General features: G+C 35.4%; 1 pseudogene; it reads right to left on the bottom strand.

Annotated features, from left to right (window-relative positions):
• Window positions 1–525: 525 nt before the first annotated feature.
• Window positions 526–9,827, bottom strand: LOC111910034 (plastidial pyruvate kinase 3, chloroplastic-like; annotated as a pseudogene).
• Window positions 9,828–19,364: the final 9,537 nt, after the last annotated feature.

A 19,364-nucleotide genomic window follows, 5' to 3' on the forward strand; every position in this document is an offset into this window, starting at 1 on the left:
AGTCCGGTAGTCCGGCAAAGGAACCCACAAATATTGGTAAAACTACAATTATTTATAAAAATCATAAAAATTATTGGCTAGCATTTACAAGTTTCAACTTGCTTGTGAATTGATAACTATATAGTAAGGTTAACTTAATATATTGGTGAATACACTTTTGTTTGCTCATTTGATCATCCAATTATGTTTTACAACATAAAACCTTTTCCCATTGCCAACCATTGTCAAGATGCTCTATACAGTTTTGAATATACCTACTACAATTGACAAATCCCCAAAAAGACCTTTATACCCTTGGTTCTTCTTATTGCACCAGATCATCTCACCTATATTGTTCTTCCTTCCAATAAAACTAAAAGTCGTCGGTTTATACACAAAGGTTAAAGATACTACAATTAGGTAAATTATTCAAGAGTAAATTACATGAATGGTCCCTATGGTTTAGGGTAATTTGTGTGTTTAGTCCTTAACTTATTTTTTTAACTCGGAAAGTCCCTACTATTTGTTTAGGTAAATTATTTAGACTCACTCATTTGTGAAGGCAAAGATAGTTGAGGAAGGGCGAAAATGGCTTAAAATCATAGCCATTGATTCTGTTCTTGTGTAGACAATGATAGGAGTAGCAACAGTGTTGGCTATTGTTGCAGCATGAAAGGCAAAAATTTCACCCATATGGCTCTACAAAAGTTATAAAATACACTTAATGACCATTTTACCCTTGCATTCCAAATTTCAAATATTCATCTATTAGTGCATACCTTGTACGCCAAGTGACGTGAAAGAGAAACCGAATTCGAGTTGACTCGCGGACTTGACTTGATTCTTAACGCCGCGGTGTGCATAACTTTCACAGCTTTTAGTGGAAAACTGAGATAAGGTTGAATGTTAAAAGTAAATTAATGATTTAGTAAAATACAAATAATAAAATTGATGATATTAATAATAAATCCATAAAACTTACTTTCCATGAGCAGTTTCACCTAAAAGCATGACAGCATCAGCACCTTGTCTTACTACTATTGCAATGTCAAAAACTTCAGCTCTTGTTGGAGTTGGATCTCAATCATGCTTTCTAACATGTTTGTTGCTACTATAACTGGTTTTTGCAAATTTTGACACCTTCTAATAATATCTTCTTATTTATTAAACAACCATCAATTATAAAATTATGTAAATTTAGCAACAAATGTTCAAGGTTATTATTTATTAAAATAAAGTTTACCTGCAATAAAGGAACTTCTTCCTAATCTTTATCTGTAAATGGAATCAAATTCATAATTCAATAAAAGTAACAAATAGTTTTAAACTAATTGTAAAATAGGATGAAAGTAAACCTATTATTGAAGGCAAAGTTGCATTTTTTCCACGCACATTGAGATGTCTCCTTGATTTCAATTCTCCACTATCAATTAATTCACATTTTACTAAATCTACAGTCTTGGATTTAACACCTAATGACATCATCCCCCCTTCAAGAAAAAGAAAAAAAGTACCTTTATACAAGGGAATATCTATATAACATTTTATAAATTTTGTCACTTGTATCTTTTTCAGAAGTGCTAATGAGGTAATCTTACCATCAACCAATAGTATGTCACCAGGTTCAACAACATTTATAAAGCCATCATAATTTACATTGACAGTGTTGTTTGTGCTGACTCCTCTTTTAATGGTGAAATTGAATTCTTTCCCCTCATGAAGGAGAATGGTTTAGCTACATCTCCACTTCTGACCTTAGGTCCCTAAAGCAACATGATTCATATGAAAAATAGTAGAAGGAATACTGTTATATGTACTTTTCATCTCTTTGATTATGGGCTTAATAGTTTAGAGATGAAAACAAAATTCATACCTTAGTATCCAACATTATAACTATGACTTTTTCATTGAACTGAGCATTGTATTCTTTGACAATATCAATGGTGTTCTGATGTGATGCATGATCTACATGTGACATGTTTCTGCAAGATATATCAAGGCATATTAAAATTAGTTGCTTTTAAAGAAACTAGGCATATACTTACAAACTTAAGCATAGATGGAAGGTATATTAAATGGACCTTGCTTGACTTCTCAAATGCAGCTCCCATAGCAGATGCAGGACCACTTATACAGGTCAAATTGGTAATGATTAAATTCTTGTTGCTGTCATATAACCGAGTTGTAAGAGCCCCAAACAATTCCACTAAAATAACAACACAACACAGTGAAAAACATGAAACAACTTCCATCTACTTTTAAGTTTTAACTCATTAATGCAAATTATTATCGGTCCCAGTAGACAAATTTACCTTTTCTAATATTTGCCAACCCACTTTTACTAATTATTATATAATCATTTAGGGATCAAATTATAATTTTAAAATATTCATATTCATGCTATCTGTCACACCCCAAAAACCAAGAACGGCGGAAACGTTCCGGGGTGGAGGACGTCATGTGAAGTATCATAACAGTGTAAAGTAGTAAACAAACAACAACATCATCCATTGCATTAAAAGTAAAGTTTTAATACATGTGTGTTCTTTCATTGTAATAAGACACCAAAATGTGTAATCAAATAAAAGACGAGTCTTGTCTTTGCTCCGTCTTCTCAAAACCTGGCCATCGTACATGTCTACTGGTGTCCTAAGAATACAAGTTATTTTGAAAGCGAGTATCAGCGTAAAGCTGGTGAATGCATAAGTATTTAAGTGTCATTGCCTTGTTTTGGAAAGCTGTTATAAATGTCATGTAAATCTTTTATGAAACAATTGATATAAGTATGAAAACCCTAGAAAATCCCATATTTCCTACTAGTATGAAATGTAGTCTTCTACCAAGACCCGAATGTTTTGCTATAACAATGATAGTTTTTCCTTCTTTTGGACTATTACTAACAGTACTTAGTCTAACTCATCATTTACGTAAATGTATCACGAAATAAAGTAATAGGAAAAATATAATCATGTAAGTGTTGTCCTTTTGTATTAGGATTAACACGACATCGCGACTAGCGAAATGTATAACCTTTGAACATCCATAGATTGTTCAATTTTCCTCTGTAGCAGCAGCAGGTTTAAGGAATGGTTTGTCCCGTAAAGGTACTCCTAATATAAGTGTTAACCGTAGGCATCCGTAGATGGTCATTTACCTCTGTAGCGAACAGTAGGCTAAAAGAATGGTTAGTACCGTAAAGGTACCCCTAATATAAGTAATAATTGTAGGCATCCGTAGATGTTCATCTACCACTGTTGCTAACAGGTGGGTTCCGGAATGGTTAGTCCCGTCTAGACATCCCGTTGAACTGGGATAGGCAGGACAATTTACACATAATGTACTAGTAAATCATCCTAGTGAATCTAGGTACAAGTATCCATGTAAGTGTGTACAAATAAATCTATATATGTAAATGTATTCATGTAAGCGTATCGATGTAGACGTATTCATGTAACATGTAATGTATAGTCTAGACTCATGAATGAACTGACTCTGGTGTAATTTGAAAGACCCTAACTTTCGTATTTATGAAAGAACCAAACTTTCATACTCGACAATATAGTTACTCCAAAACATGCTACTTGCATATTCATAAAAACAATATTTTACATTGATAAAGAGATTACAAACTACTGGATACAAACCGACTATTTTAAAGTGTTATATATTACATAACTTCCTAGGATTCTATAGTTTTATACATATGGGAGTGCAAAATACAATAGTTTCAAACTATTCATAAGCTTCTATCGGTACAATAGTTTCAAACTATTCAAAAATCTTCTACCAGTATATAACTATACTGGATGTTTATCTCCTGCAATTTGTTAAACATCGAGAGGGTAAGCGGTGACGCTTAGTGAGTTCAATAATAGATACAATATAACGTTATGCCACACACACACACACACACACACACACACACATATATATATATATATATATATATATATATATATATATATATATATATATATATATATACTTTAATAGGGCAGAAGCAAAGAGGAACAAGGAACAAAAAGGGCATATGTGAATCATGTGACAAACATTCCATATCAATCATTGATTTGATTTAAAGATATACAATCAATGAGACAACAATTTTCATGCTTGATATACATCAATAAAGCTTTGGCCCAAACGGCACAGAAGATATACAACTTCGGATTAACATTTCGGTAGATTTCAGGCTTATAGCCCTGTCTAACCTTCTGCCACTACCATAGAATAGAATTCATTCTCTTACGGAGACATGTTCCACATGGACAGAGGCTACATACCAGTACCAACGTGAATCTAAGTCCTTTCACTGATCACATAGTCAAAGGTATTTCTTTGCTATTAAAAATAGCAAATAAAAATAACCCGGGAAAATAACCTGGAATAATAACACTGAAAAGCACGTAGCACATATAACACATAACATACAATTATTTCTATATATTAAACTCACCGTGAAATAACCGGGGGCTAAAATATTAATTTGGGCAGTACTTCGGCTCTAAATATGACTTTCGTCGTTGAAAACCGGGCTCTGCGAAGGTAGAGCTTCGAAACCGAAAAGATAAATTTTCCGGGCTTCTCGGGAGTCTCGGGGCGTGTTTCGGGCTTTGGAATTAGTATCGGGGCTTCGGGGAATGTCGGGATAGTAAAAATATTGAAAAAAGGGGTGAAAGTGGAAATTTTCTAAAATTAGCTGAGAGGGCTCGCACCCCTTATATAGGGCCGAGCTTCGGATCTGAAGCGAAGGGAAGAAGGCACGCGCCTGCGAGGTTCAAACCAGGTGGCAGCAGGGCGAGGCTTCGGGTGCGAGGGTCGGAACAGCTGGCTCGCAGATGGTAGCTTCGGATTGGACCCAGCTTCGGTCCAATGGGAGGATGACACGAGGGTGATCAAGGGGGCGTCTCCTGCGAAGGTGTTCCGAGCTTAGTGGTCCTCGGGCTTGGTCCAATCAAAAGGCAACACGCAAGGCTGCGGTCCAATCTGCAGCGAACACCTGTCCGACACCTGGAAGCCTCGCATACGAGATTGACGTGGCAGTACTATTCAGGCGAATTTTCTCGAAAAATGTGCCAAATCTTGTAAAATCCATAACCTTCGCATACGAGCTCCGTTTTTTACGTTCTTTATATCCACGCGAAGCTAAAATTATGCTCTACAACTTTCGTTTAGACTTCGTCGGCTAATTTTGAATTTAATTTTAATATTATTACTTTTAACAGACCGGGACAGGAAAATCCGTTAAAAATTCATAACTTTTTCATCCGACGTCCGTTTTCGTCAGACTTTTTACCGTTGCACTACTAATGACGAGACCTTCAATTCTCGTTTAGGTTGTGTCGGCTAAAAATCACTCGATCTAAAATTCGAGTTTTTAGCTGTCTACTGCTAAGCTGAAACTTCAAAAAATCATAACTTCCTCATACGAACTCAGATTCAAACGGTCTTTATATGAAAATTGATTATTTTCACGATTTTACAACTATCATTTACATCACTAAAGCTAAAAATTAGTTTATCGAAAACTAAATTTTTACACGACAAGGTATTTTCCGGGTTTATCACGGATCTTCGTTTGGTCATAACTTCTTCGTTATAACTTGGATTTCGATGAGGTTTTCGCCTAAATGTTTCTAACGAGATTATCTACAACTTTCAATAATAAAATATTAGTTATTCCAAATTTTATATTTTCGCTATATTTTACTATTTGGTTTTTAATTGGAATTTCATCAGACTTCCAACATTTTATGAGTGATTCTATACATAGTTTTACTTCATTTCTAGTAAAAACTATCTGTTAGAACTCAACATTCAAATTCTCTTATTATTTCATAATATTATTTACTTAAAACACGATTTCAAAATGTGTATGTTACAAATACCTCCCCCTTTTGAGGATTTCGTCCCCGAAATTACATTGATTAAAATAAATGGGGATATTTGGCTCTTATCTCATTCTTATTTTCCCAAGTATAATTTGGGCCTCGATGGTGTTTCCACTTGACAAGCACCAACTCCACTTCTTTATTACGTAGATTAGTTGTTCTTTTATTCACGATCTCTTCCGGCTCTTCTACATATCTTAACTTATTATCCAATTTCACCTCGGATAATGGAACTGTCTCATCATTGATGCTCAAGCATTTGCGCAGATAGCTCACATGAAACACATCATGAATACCTGCCAAATCTTCGGGTAATTCTAAGCGGTATGCTTGCTTTCCAATTCTCTGGATGATTTTGAAAGGACCAACAAATCTAGGATTTAACTTTCCTTTCTTCCCAAATCTCATAAGGCCTTTCCATGGAGATACCTTCAGCATCACGAAATCACCCACTTGGAATTCTATGGGTCATCTTCTCTTTTTTGTATAGGACTTTTGTCGATCCTGGGCCGCTTTCATTATTTCTCGTACGATTTGAATTTTGTCGGTGGTGTCTTGAATCATTTCAGGGCCTCCAAGGATCTTTTGTCCTATGTCTCGCCAACATAATGGACTACGACACTTGCGACCATATAATGCTTCATATGGTGGCATTTTGATTGAAGCGTGGTAACTATTATTATACGAGAATTCGACAAGAGGTAAGTATTTATCCCAGTTACCACCGAACTCCAAAACACATGCATGAAGCATATATTCTACTGTTTGGATTGTTCTCTCCGTTTGACCATCTGTCTGGGGATTATAAGTTGTGCTGAGAGCAACTCGAGATCCTAATTCACGTTCCATACTCGCCCAAAAGTGAGAAGTGAAGCGAGTATCACGATCGGAAATGATCTTTAGTGGCACACCATGTCTTTCCACAATTTCATCCAAGTATACTTGTGTGTATTTCTCCATTGGGTCCGTTTCACGCATGGCAAGAAAATGAGCGCTTTTAGTCAGGCGGTCGAAAATTACCCAAATGCTATCATGTTGTCTAGCAGTCTTTGGCAATTTGGTAATGAAATCCATGGACAATTCCTCCCATTTCCATACAGGAACACTAAGACTTTCTGGGGTTCCATAAGGCTTTTGGTGCTCTGCTTTGACTTGTAAGCATACTAAGCATTCCTGTACATATCTTCCAATGTCTCTCTTTAATCCAGACCACCAATAATTAGCTCTTACATCATAGTACATTTTACTTGTACCAGGATGGATTGACAGTTTAGATTTATGGGCTTCATCTAAAATCTTCTGTCTCAATCCACCGATCTTTGGAATCCACAGCCGATTCTTGAATACTTTTAATCCTCGCGGATCATGAAGTAGAGCATCATTATAATGTATCATCCCTTCTTTCTTCACATTTTCTGGATTTAGGGCCTCTTCTTTCCATTTCTCTAATTCATCTAAAATAGTGAATTTTACTGTAGTATGAGTAATGGCATAACACATACTATTGCGATAAACTTTTCTGCTAAGTGCACCAGCAACCACGTTAGCTTTTCCAGGATGATATAGGATTTCACAATCATAATCTTTGATCAGCTCCATGGCTCGTTGTTGTCTCATATTCAAAATTTGCTGACTGAATATGTACTTGAGACTTTTGTGGTCGGTAAATAATTGTCACTTTGTACCAAAAAGATAATGCCTCCAAAGTTTTAGGGCAAATACCACTGCAGCGAGTTTGAGATCATGAGTGGGATAATTCTTTTCATAATCTTTCAGTTGTCTTGAGGCATAGGCTATCACTTTGCCACGTTGCATCAACACACAACCGAGTCCCAATCTTGAAGCATTGCTATATACGGAGAAGTCATCATCACCTTCTGGGAGTGATAAGATTGGAGCATGAGTCAAAAGATCTTTTAGAGTTGAGAAAGCTCTTTCTTGGGTTTCACCCCATTCGAACTTCACTTCTTTCCGTGTAAGACTCGTGAGAGGTACGGCTATACGAGAAAAGTCTTTAATGAATCTCCGGTAATATCCCGCGAGACCTAAGAAACTACGAATTTCGGAAGCATTACGGGGCACTTCCCAATTTTGAATGGCTTCGATTTTGATAGGATCTATGGATACACCATCACTAGAAATAACATGGCCGAGAAATTGAACTTGGCGAAGCCAAAATTCACATTTCGAGAATTTAGCATATAGTTTCTCCTTTCGAAGAAGTTCCAATACCGCACGAATATGAATGGCATGATCAGCTTCAGACTTGGAATAGATTAGAATATCATCAATGAATATGATGACTGATTTATCGAGCATTGGGCGGCATACCCGATTGATCATATGCATGAATACAGCCGGAGCGTTTGTTAAACCAAACGGCATAACAAGGAATTCATAATGCCCATATCGAGTACGAAAAGCAGACTTCGGTACATCCTGCTCATGAACTTTCAACTGATGATAGCCAGATCTTAAATCAGTTTTTGAGAAATAGCTAACACCCTGAAGTTGATCGAACAAATCGTCGATGCGAGGTAGTGGGTACTTGTTCTTGATAGTCACCTTATTTAACTCACGATAATCAATGCACATCCGCATCGATCCATCTTTCTTCTTGACAAATAGTACCGGAGCACCCCAGGGAGAGGTACTTGGTCGAATGAAACCCTTGTCAAGTAGTTCTTGCAGTTGAATCATCATTTCTTTCATCTCACCTGGCGCAAGACGATAAGGATTCCTTGCAATTGGAGCAGCACCAAGGACAAGGTCAATTCGGAATTCTACTTGCCTATCCGGAGGAAGGCCAGGCAAGTTGTCAGGGAAAACGTCAGGATATTCGTTAACAATGAGAACATCATTTATAGTTTTCTTCTCCTTTTTTGAGACATCAACTGTGTAGGCCAAATAGATAGAACACCCTTTCGATATGAATTTACAAGCTTTAAGGAAAGAGATTATTTTTAAGAGTCTTTGTTCACCGTAGACATAGATAGGATTCTCCCCTTCAATAGGAATACGTACTATCTTTTCATAGCACAAGAGTTCTGCGTGGTTCTTTGATAACCAATCCATGCCGAGAATAATATCAAAGTTGGGCAAGGAGATAGGGATCAGGTTAGCGAGAAAAGTATAGCCTTCAATTTCTATAACACAATCCCTATAGACTTTATCAGCAAGTAATGATATACTTCCCGCGGTATCTACGTGAAATGGTTGCACGAGTACAAAGCAAGCAATTTGAAAGGAATGCGCAAATTCCTAAAACACAAAAGAATCTGAGGCACCAGAATCAAATAAGATGTGAGCAGGTCTAGAGTTGACAAGAAATGTACCTGTCACAACATTCGGGTCCTCGCGTGCCTCCTCTGAGGTAATCTGGAATGCACGACCCCTAGCTTTTGGCACCTCCTCCTTTTTAGTTGGAGTACCCTTTGATTGTTGAACAGGGACTTGGCTTCTCGCCGGTTGTTGAACAGAAGCTTGACTTCCCGTCATCTGACTAGTAAGAGTAGGGCAAAAACGCTTCTTGTGTCCTGTAATACCACATGCATAGCAAGTAACATCCTTTCTTTGGCAAGCTGGCTTTATATGACCCTTTTCTCCCCATCCATAACAGACAATGGATTCCTTGTCTATTTTGCATTGGCCCGGATGATTCCTTCCACAAATACGACATGAAGGCGATTGCATAGAAAAAGATTGTGATCTACTGCGTCCACGAGAGACACTTTGAGTTTGTACTTGATTACCAGGTTCAGTCCGAACGGATTGAGCTGGTAGAAAAGAAGGAACAGGAACAGTTCTTTCAGTACGTGGATGCTTCGGAGCAGTAACAGTGGCACCACGTATTTCTAAGTCATGCTCACGTCTTCGAGCATACTCAACGGCTTTATCGAATGACATAACTTCTCGATTGGCAACGAAATCGTGGATCTCATGTCGTAGTCCCTCCATGAATAACTGAATTTTCTCGTCTTCAGTTGGAATATACTTTGTAGAAAACCTTGCTCTTTGATTAAACTGAGTTTCATACTCATTCACAGTCATTCCTCCTTGCTTAAACTCGAGGAATTCCTTCTCCAATCTCCTCCTCATGTCTAGAGGACAATACTTCTCTAGTAAACGAGTTTTAAACATTTCCCAGGCTAGATTCTCCTGGTCAAACCCGTTGAGAGCTTCATATGTTGCTTCCCACCAGACCAAGGCTTCTCCGATGAGCATTGCGGAAGCATAGTTAGCCTTGTCTTCATTATCCACATGAGAAATACGAAACACTTTCTCTGTGTTCTGGATCCAAGTAAGAACAATAATGGGATTGAGAACACCGGAAAACTCTGTAGCACCACTATTCTTGAAATCTTTGAACAAGTGATGCTTCACCTCTCCTTTAGAAGATTCTATAGTGGCTTTCTCTTTTCCCTTATCACCATTCTTTTGTGTTCTTCGAGAGTCTGTCGAATAACACCGGTAAGTTTACCCAAGAGTCGCTCCTCACGAGGAGATACTGGAGTATTCATTTCCTCGGGTTGAGGACCTCCACCAACCTCAGGGGTATGGCTACTAAACTGTTCAGCTATTGCTCTGCAATACGGAGTAACATTGTATTTTAGAATATTAAGGTTTATTACTGATGAGTTTTGAGCATTCTAACACTCCTATGGTGTACATGCAACCCTATAAACCTTGGATCTATGTTTTCTCTATAATACATGCAAATAAGAACTTTCCAAGGCTTTAATCCTAACTAGCATATTATGAGGTTCTTATACTACAAAGTACTGGTTAGATGACATACCTTTTGATGTAGCTTGATGTCTTCAAGCTTTAAGAGCTTAGCCCCAATAGTGTGGAAGCCTCAAATGGAATCACAAATCACCAAAACCCCTTGGAAGACTTTAGAGAATATGGATACTTGGATCTCTCTAGTGAAATTGGCTAGCCATTCTTAGTGTCCCACACTAGTGCCAATTTCACCAACCAAGAACATCTTTATATAGTGTGGAGGATTAGGGTTAAACCCTAATACCCATGACCTTTCATTTCCTAGGATCCATGGGTTAAACACTCCATGGACTATCCATGAAGGCTTAGCCCAACCTAAATGAACTTGGCCCATTCCATATATATAAGATTCCATATTTAATTAGTTCCTTTTGATCACTTAATTAATTATAAATTAATTCTTGATCAATACTAATTAAATAATATGATTCCATATTAATATATTACAACTTATAATATATTAATATTAATCATAAACATACTATTCTCAAAAGATTATCCATATAAATTGTGTCGGTGAAGTGCAACCCAAATGGACCATGCCGGGTCGGGTCAAGTACATACCAAATATAGTTATGGACTTAGACATTAATCCAACATTCTCCCACTTGGATAAGTCTAAAACTATTATTGCGTATGACTTCAAACCTAACTGGCAATCATAGCTCTTAAAGTCGCTGTTGAACTCTGATCTTGTGAACGAACTTGTCCATTAGATAAGGGATCATATATTCCTCCATTCTAGATATCATATGGACTGAGACATGGATTATAATCATTCTCTCTGTCCATTTGTTGTTTCCCGATTTCCGATTTATGACGACTGACTAATTGAAAAAATCAAATCAGTCCTGGCTCAGCCGAGCACTTCCATTTTTCATCATCAAATCATCGAGTGGCCCACAGATATCGCTTTTATCCCGAAGGTAAAAGCAATGGATAAACTTAGACTCATATGGCTTGTTTTACTATTTGTTGAATCATACACAAAGACAGGTTTTATAGCACCGAGTTACCAAATGCGTTTTCGTGCAATCAATGTACTATCAACTCATAGTAACAACTCATATCTCTAGGTTTGAAGAATATAAGATATTATCGTCTCATGATCACTCGTGATAAAATCCATGAAGTGATTCCAATGAGCGCGGGTTGAATCCAATACTCAGAACTTATGAGCACTCATGAGTGTTGTAGCCCTTTGTCCAACACCTTAGACCTCTACAAGCCAACCCATGACAATCTTAATTCATATCTACTTCCAACATATAACCGACTGTGGATGGTTTAATAACTTAGTCATTCCGGAAGAATAACCCAGTTTATTCGGGAAGTCAAAACATGCAAAGTGAAACACAATAATAATTGAATCCAATATGGTATCAAAACCTATGAACACAAAATAAAACACCTTTTATTTATCACCATATGATTACACATTATTCATTGTATGCTGTTTCAGCTATCAACTTTATTCTTGAATTTAAAACAATAGTTGTCCCATGCTCCAAGCATGTACACTATGTTTTCTAAACACTAGTCATGCCACACACCAAGTATGCATACTATGTTTGTCTATGATCTTTACTTTGTGAACTAGATCAATTAAACATAACTTCTATGATTCTCTTTTCACACTCCCAAATCCTTATTGCAAATGCAAGAATTCCAAATTCATGCCATTTACTGAAATCTGTCAAATTCTAAACTTATATGCATTGATCCTCTTGTAATGATTATGCACAAAGTTAGAAAGACTTGACAACAATCATTACAGAGTATTCCAAAGGAGATCAGCTCCTTGGAAACATCCTTCTTGCACTAAGTTTCCTAATCTTAAACAGATTGAAAATTCTAACTTTGAAACATTTCCAGATTCCATTTTGACTATCACTTCTAAAGAAGAGTTGCCTCCTTACAGATTATGTCAATATGGTCCTTCCAGAATTATCACTATACTTCCAACTGTTCTTGAGCAACCAATCTTTGGTAAACCTTAGATTGTCCCCGACAATTGTTTAATCCTTTTAGTCATATCCAGTTCTAAACCTTTTCCCTTCTTAATGCCCCAGGCATTTGGAAAATTTTAGAAAGGATGAATATAGCACATATAATCGATCCTATATCCGAAGCATATGGGAAACGATTCATGATGTCTCACATAAAGACTGAACCAGTCTTTTGCTATACTATTACCATTTTAATTTGCCAAGTTCTCATAATTCAGATTATGAAAAGGGATGCCGTAATCATAATCGAATTTTAAAACGCAAATAATTGACCCATATACAGAATTTCCTTATGTTGAGCCATTCCAACATGAAATTCATATATATATATATATATATATATATATATATATATATATATATATATATATATATATATATATATATATATATATATATATATATCCTTGACTAAATGATTAAAACCTCACGATCTAAGCTTATAGATTTGAGATGAAGTATAATTTCCTCTCCCTTAATTATAGCAAAACAACCTTTTTCCCAATTGAAAGCTTTTGTTTTCTATAATTAACATTGCTAACTTGCAACCTTTATCATAATTATCATGCTCCCACTAACATGATGATTATTCGCATAACACTTATGCTCCCACTAGCTTTGACATGTACTCAGAAATCAGCTGACTTTCTTACCAAAGTTCAGATTTCTGATACTAGATTGTTTTGATAAAACTTTATCAAAATCATACACCTTCCCTTAGATAGCAAACTTGTGTGTCTAAACATTTATGAAAAGGGATGTCGTCATCATAATGGTTAGACCTTTTTTCCACTTCTCACAAGTCCAAGATAGTGTGTTGGTAAACCACACACGCTCCACTAACGACTTTGAGAATGCAAATATCACAATTGCTATCTAAGATAAAATCTACTTAGTGAAAGTGTTTCCTCACCATCATTTTCATGAATAAGAGAGAAACCTTATGACACTTAGATTTAATGGTGTATGTGTTCTTATCCATGTGAATTATCAAAACCATAGTCTCAAGACAAGGATAATGACAAATCGCAACTCATATGGACTGAACTCAATCTTAATTTCTTGCCACCTGGTAGCTCAAGGGCCTGCCATTGCTTCCAAGTTTTTGTGCAACAAATTGAGAACTCTAAGAACTCATATGCAAAGCCAACTTTAACTGGAATGAGCACAGAATATGTCAACACGATAGGTTATAAACCTCAAGTCTTGTGCTAGTGAAGAACTTCAGGTTTATTCTTGATTAGTTCTTGAGACTTTCAAGACCTTTAAGACTCCCACTGTCCTCTTGACATATAAGACTTTCTTGTCAAATATTCAAGGGATAGTGCGGATTCTTTATCAAGACAAACACTTCACACAAGTGGCCTAAGTTGGTTTTTGTTTTATCCAAAACATCACAACTTACCAACTTCAAATGTACAAGAGTAGAAAACTTTTACTCTTACATTTAACAAGTGTTTTAAACCTTCTTTAAGACATGTCACTCAAGTCACAATCTTAGAGTATAACTCTAAGAATTTTTTTTTTGGAACGAAGTATGAATCATCTTCTTGATTTAACCACTTCAACAATTCAAGTTCCTCCTCTTAGCCATAAGAATGCACTAAGATTTCCTTAGAGAACTAATTTTGATATGGTTTAGTAATCATTAAGATGATCACAAAACTGATACTAAAGTACTCTCCCATCTTTTCAGATTTGAGAAACTTTTATCCTTATGCCTAATTTGATTCTTCTTATTCGCTCTGCCATGCATTGGAACCTTTTCCAATGTCTCAGAGTTACACTTAAGCTTGTAAGTATAATCATATTTAATGAGCTTTAGTAAACTATGATGAATAGTCTTATCAATCTTTTGTGGTGGACTTGACCAGTGCACAAGAATGTGTACTCAATCCCTTAGTCCTTCACATGACTCACACATCCATGTGAACAAGTAATTAGTCTTAATTTTCCAATACTTGAAAGTTCTCATTCATCATGCTATACAACTTGCATGATTCCAAGTTCCGGTCCAATTGAAACTTGGGTGATGAGAATCTTTCCTTATTTGGTAAATTTAGACATTACCACAAATGAAAGAATCAATTTCATATTTCCACTCTTGCTATTAATGGAATCATATAAGCAACAATTTTTTTCCTCAGATGCCATTGTAAGGATATTTTAAAATAAATAAAATCAAAAATTTTATTTTATTTTAAAACTATGCGGAAAAACTTATCCTTACAATCCATATGAAAACTTGTTGTTATCTATTCCTAAGCAATATCTCATAACTCCTAAGAAGTAGCTCAAGAATCCGATCTTCAAACTATGCGATAGAAATCCATCTACGCCATCAGATTCAGCATATTCTTTCTTTAAGTTTCTTCACTTTTCTTTGATTCTTAAAACATCACCATGTTACCCAGTCACATCATGTATCAAGAATCTCAGAATAGAAACTTAGCAGAGTTAGATAGTGGACTTTACCTGAAGTAGAGTCAAACTTATTGACTTTAACATCCTTAGGTAAATTTGGCAGCTTCACAATCAATGCCCCTTTCTTTGGCAATATAAACATATGGACCCTTTGATAATGGTACACGGGACTATCACAGACTTAGCTTTTCTCTTTACCATTTGGTCAACCGAGTTGACTATGGCCGATCCCTTTTCATTAGGAAGAGAATGCTTCTTTGGATTTCCTGTGTCACTATTGTCAATGTCCATCAAGTTTTAAGGAAGTTGATCTTAACAAATAGATAAGATCATAAAGGGTCTTGTCATAGTCTGTTTCATAGGTGTCCCAAAGGAACTCACTATGTGACTTAGAAAGTGATTGAACCACCAACTTTCTCAAGACTTTGACACCCAACTCTCCAGGCTTGTCAATATGTGACTACATCTCCAAGATGTGACCACACCTAGACCTTGCCTTGCCAATAGGGCTTGAGTGACCTTGAACTTGTGGGTTAGGGAGAATAATTGGAGGAGGTGAAAGAAGTATGATTTCCATGGGACATCATCTTCATTTAGGAAAGCTTGTTTCAAGAGATTTGGGAAGATCATAAATGTCTAAACCAGACATGTTTTGGGAGATATTCAAGATAGTTGATCTAAAGTCCTTAATATGACACCCAATCTGAAATATTAAGGCTAGGACCCAAAAAACTATTTTATAACTTAGAAGAGGGATGCCGTAATCCAAGATATAAAATATTTGAAGGTAGGTGAATGACGATTCACCAATTTCCACCAAGATAAACGAAATGTATTATTAGGTTTTAATTGGTTTTGAAACTCCTAGATCTTTTGAGATTCATTGAACTGTTCAATGACATGTTTCAATCTCGAGTGTGTCCTTCAGGTTTTGTGACTGGGATGCCGAGGATCACAAAACAAGGTGTGAAGTAACCATGCAAATTATTTGGTACCCTTAAGTGTTTACCCCTCAATCGATGTGCCGGTTAACCACACACGCTCCATCGATACTATGATAAACATCAAGTTACCCTTTGCCTACCTTGTTAAATACGAGTTAGTGTGTCGGTTAACCACACACGCTCCACTAACCGACTTAAACAAAGTGCAAAGTGTAATTTCATGGATTAGCACCTTATTCACATTTTCCTAAGTAACTAAGATTGGGTATTATTAAGAGTTTAGTTACTTAGTATTTATCATTAATACTTTTAATGAAGGGAGAATTCTAGTCCTATCAAACCCGTTCGGCTAACGACCCTCCACCAGTCAAGCAAGCGGTGGGTGAGAGTGGACACCCATTAAGTTGTCATTTTATAGGCAACAACCTTATACCCACCTTATAGACCGGCTTTGTGAATGAGGCGTACTAGCAGTAAGACTGACTTTACTCTTATACATACATATATATATATATATATATATATATATATATATATATATATATATATATATATATATATATATACATATGTATATATATATATATATATATATATATTATTAACTTATAATATTATAAAGTATAAGGGTTGAATTTTAACTTTTAAAATTCTAAGGGCTAACTTGGAATTAAAGTATTCATAAGAGAAAACTTTTCAAATTTCAAAACTTGAGGGCAAGTTTTGAAACTATTCAAAACTAATTAATTCCATAACTTATGTGTTTAAAGTAGTTTAAATCCAAAAACTCTTCAAGTTCCATAACTTGAGGACAAGTTATGAAAGACTTTAAACTAATAAAAGAATTAACTTTTCTTTATTTTATAACTTATGGAATTAATTAAGGTTACATTTTATTTATTTATTTATTATTTAATGAAAAGACTCTTGGTCCTACATAACTTGAGGATAAGTTATGGAGTCATAAAACCATTTAATTAGAACTAGACTCTTAATTTTTTTTAACCTTTGCCAACTTTTATGAGTTTTATGAAACTTAAATGTGACTTTTCATATAACTTGAGGACAAGTTACAAAAACACATTTTAGAATCAACTCTTAGATTAATTTGGATTGAAAACAACTATTTCACTCAACTTTTCTATTAATCTAAGCAACTCATAAGAACAAGATAATTCAAATCAAACTTTTTCATGTAATTAGTCTAAACCTTAAACTAATACAAAACATGAATCTATTGACAATTATCTTTGAAATTGGATTAGCATGAACATTACCACATCAAAAACAAGTTTATAAGTCCAAAAACATCTTAGGGTAATGTTCCTAGTCCAATTCTAGCCAAAAAAATCGAATTTATGTTGTATGGGGGTCCAACTCGTCGAATGCACGAACCAACTTGGCGAGTTGGATGCAATTTGCCTTGGACTCGGCGAGTCAACTAGGCAGACAACATCAAAACTCGATTTTTCAGCTACTTTTGCAAGTATAACAAGAAAACAAGCCTAGGCTCTGATACCACTGATGGGTTTTAGGCATTCTAACACTCCTATGGTGTACATGCAACCCTATAAACCTTGGATCTATGTTTTCTCTATAATACATGCAAATAAGAACTTTCCAAGGCTTTAATCCTAACTAGGATATTATGAGGTTCTTATACTACAAAGTACTAGTTAGATGACATACCTTTTGATGTAGCTTGATGTCTTCAAGCTTTAAGAGCTTAGCCCCAATAGTGTGGAAGCCTCAAATGGAATCACAAATCACCAAAACACCTTGGAAGACTTTAGAGAATATGGATACTTGGATCTCTCTAGTGAAATTAGCTAGCCATTCTTAGTGTACCACACTAGTGCCAATTTCACCAACCAAGGACATCTTTATATAGTGTGGAGGATTAGGGTTAAACCCTAATACCCATGACCTTTCATTTCCTAGGATCCATGGGTTAAACACTCCATGGACTATCCATGAAAGCTTAGCCCAACCTAAATGAACTTGGCCCTTTCCATATATATAAGAGTCCATATTTATTTAGTTCCTTTTGATCACTTAATTAATTATAAATTAATTCTTGATCAATACTAATTAAATAATATGATTCCATATTAATATATTAGAACTTATAATATATTAATATTAATAATAAACATACTATTCTCAAAAGATTATCCATATAAATTGTGTCGGTGAAGTGCAACCCAAATGGACCATGCCGGGTCGGGTCAAGTACATACCAAATATAGTTATGGACTTAGACATTAATCCAACAATTATTACCTAATACTTTTACTTATGTATTTCCTATGGTTTGTATCCCTATACTTACAATCATTTAGTTCATATATTGAACTTCCAATAGTTTAAGTTTAAATACCAATCCGTGGAATTTAGTTCACTCAAACTACTGCTCTGATACCATGATTGAAAGACCCTAACTTTCGTATTTATGAAAGACCCAAACTTTCATACTCGACAATATAGTTACTCCAAAACATGCTACTTGCATATTCATAAAAACAATATTTTACATTGATAAAGAGATTACAAACTACTGGATACAAACCGACTATTTTAAAGTGTTATATATTACATAACTTCCCAGGATTCTATAGTTTTATACATATGGGAGTGCAAAATACAATAGTTTCAAACTATTCATAAGCTTCTATCGGTACAATATTTTCAAACTATTCAAAAATCTTCTACCAGTATATAACTATACTGGATGTTTATCTCCTGCAATTTGTTAAACATCGAGAGGGTAAGCGGTGACGCTTAGTGAGTTCAATAATAGATACAATATAACGTTATGCCATATATATATATATATATATATATATATATATATATATATATATATATATATATATATATATATACTTTAATAGGGCAGAAGCAAAGAGGAACAAGGAACAACAAGGACATATGTGAATCATGTGACAAACATTCCATATCAATCATTGATTTAATTTAAAGATATACAATCAATGAGACATAACAATTTCCATGCTTGATATACATCAATAAAACTTTGGCCCAAACGGCACAGAAGATATACAACTTCGGATTAACATTTCGGTAGATTTTAGGCTTATAGCCCTGTCTAACCTTCTGCCACTACCATAGAATAGAATTCATTCTCTTACGGAGACATGTTCCACATGGCCAGAGGCTACATACCAGTACCAACGTGAATCTAAGTCTTTTTACTGATCACATAGTCAAAGGTATTTCTTTGCTATTAAAAATAGCAAATAAAATAACCCGGAATAATAACACTGAAAAGCACGTAGCACATATAACACATAACATACAATTATTTCTAT

The sequence above is a fragment of the Lactuca sativa genome, chromosome 5 (genome assembly GCF_002870075.4).
Source record: "Lactuca sativa cultivar Salinas chromosome 5, Lsat_Salinas_v11, whole genome shotgun sequence".
Lineage (NCBI taxonomy): Eukaryota > Viridiplantae > Streptophyta > Magnoliopsida > Asterales > Asteraceae > Lactuca > Lactuca sativa.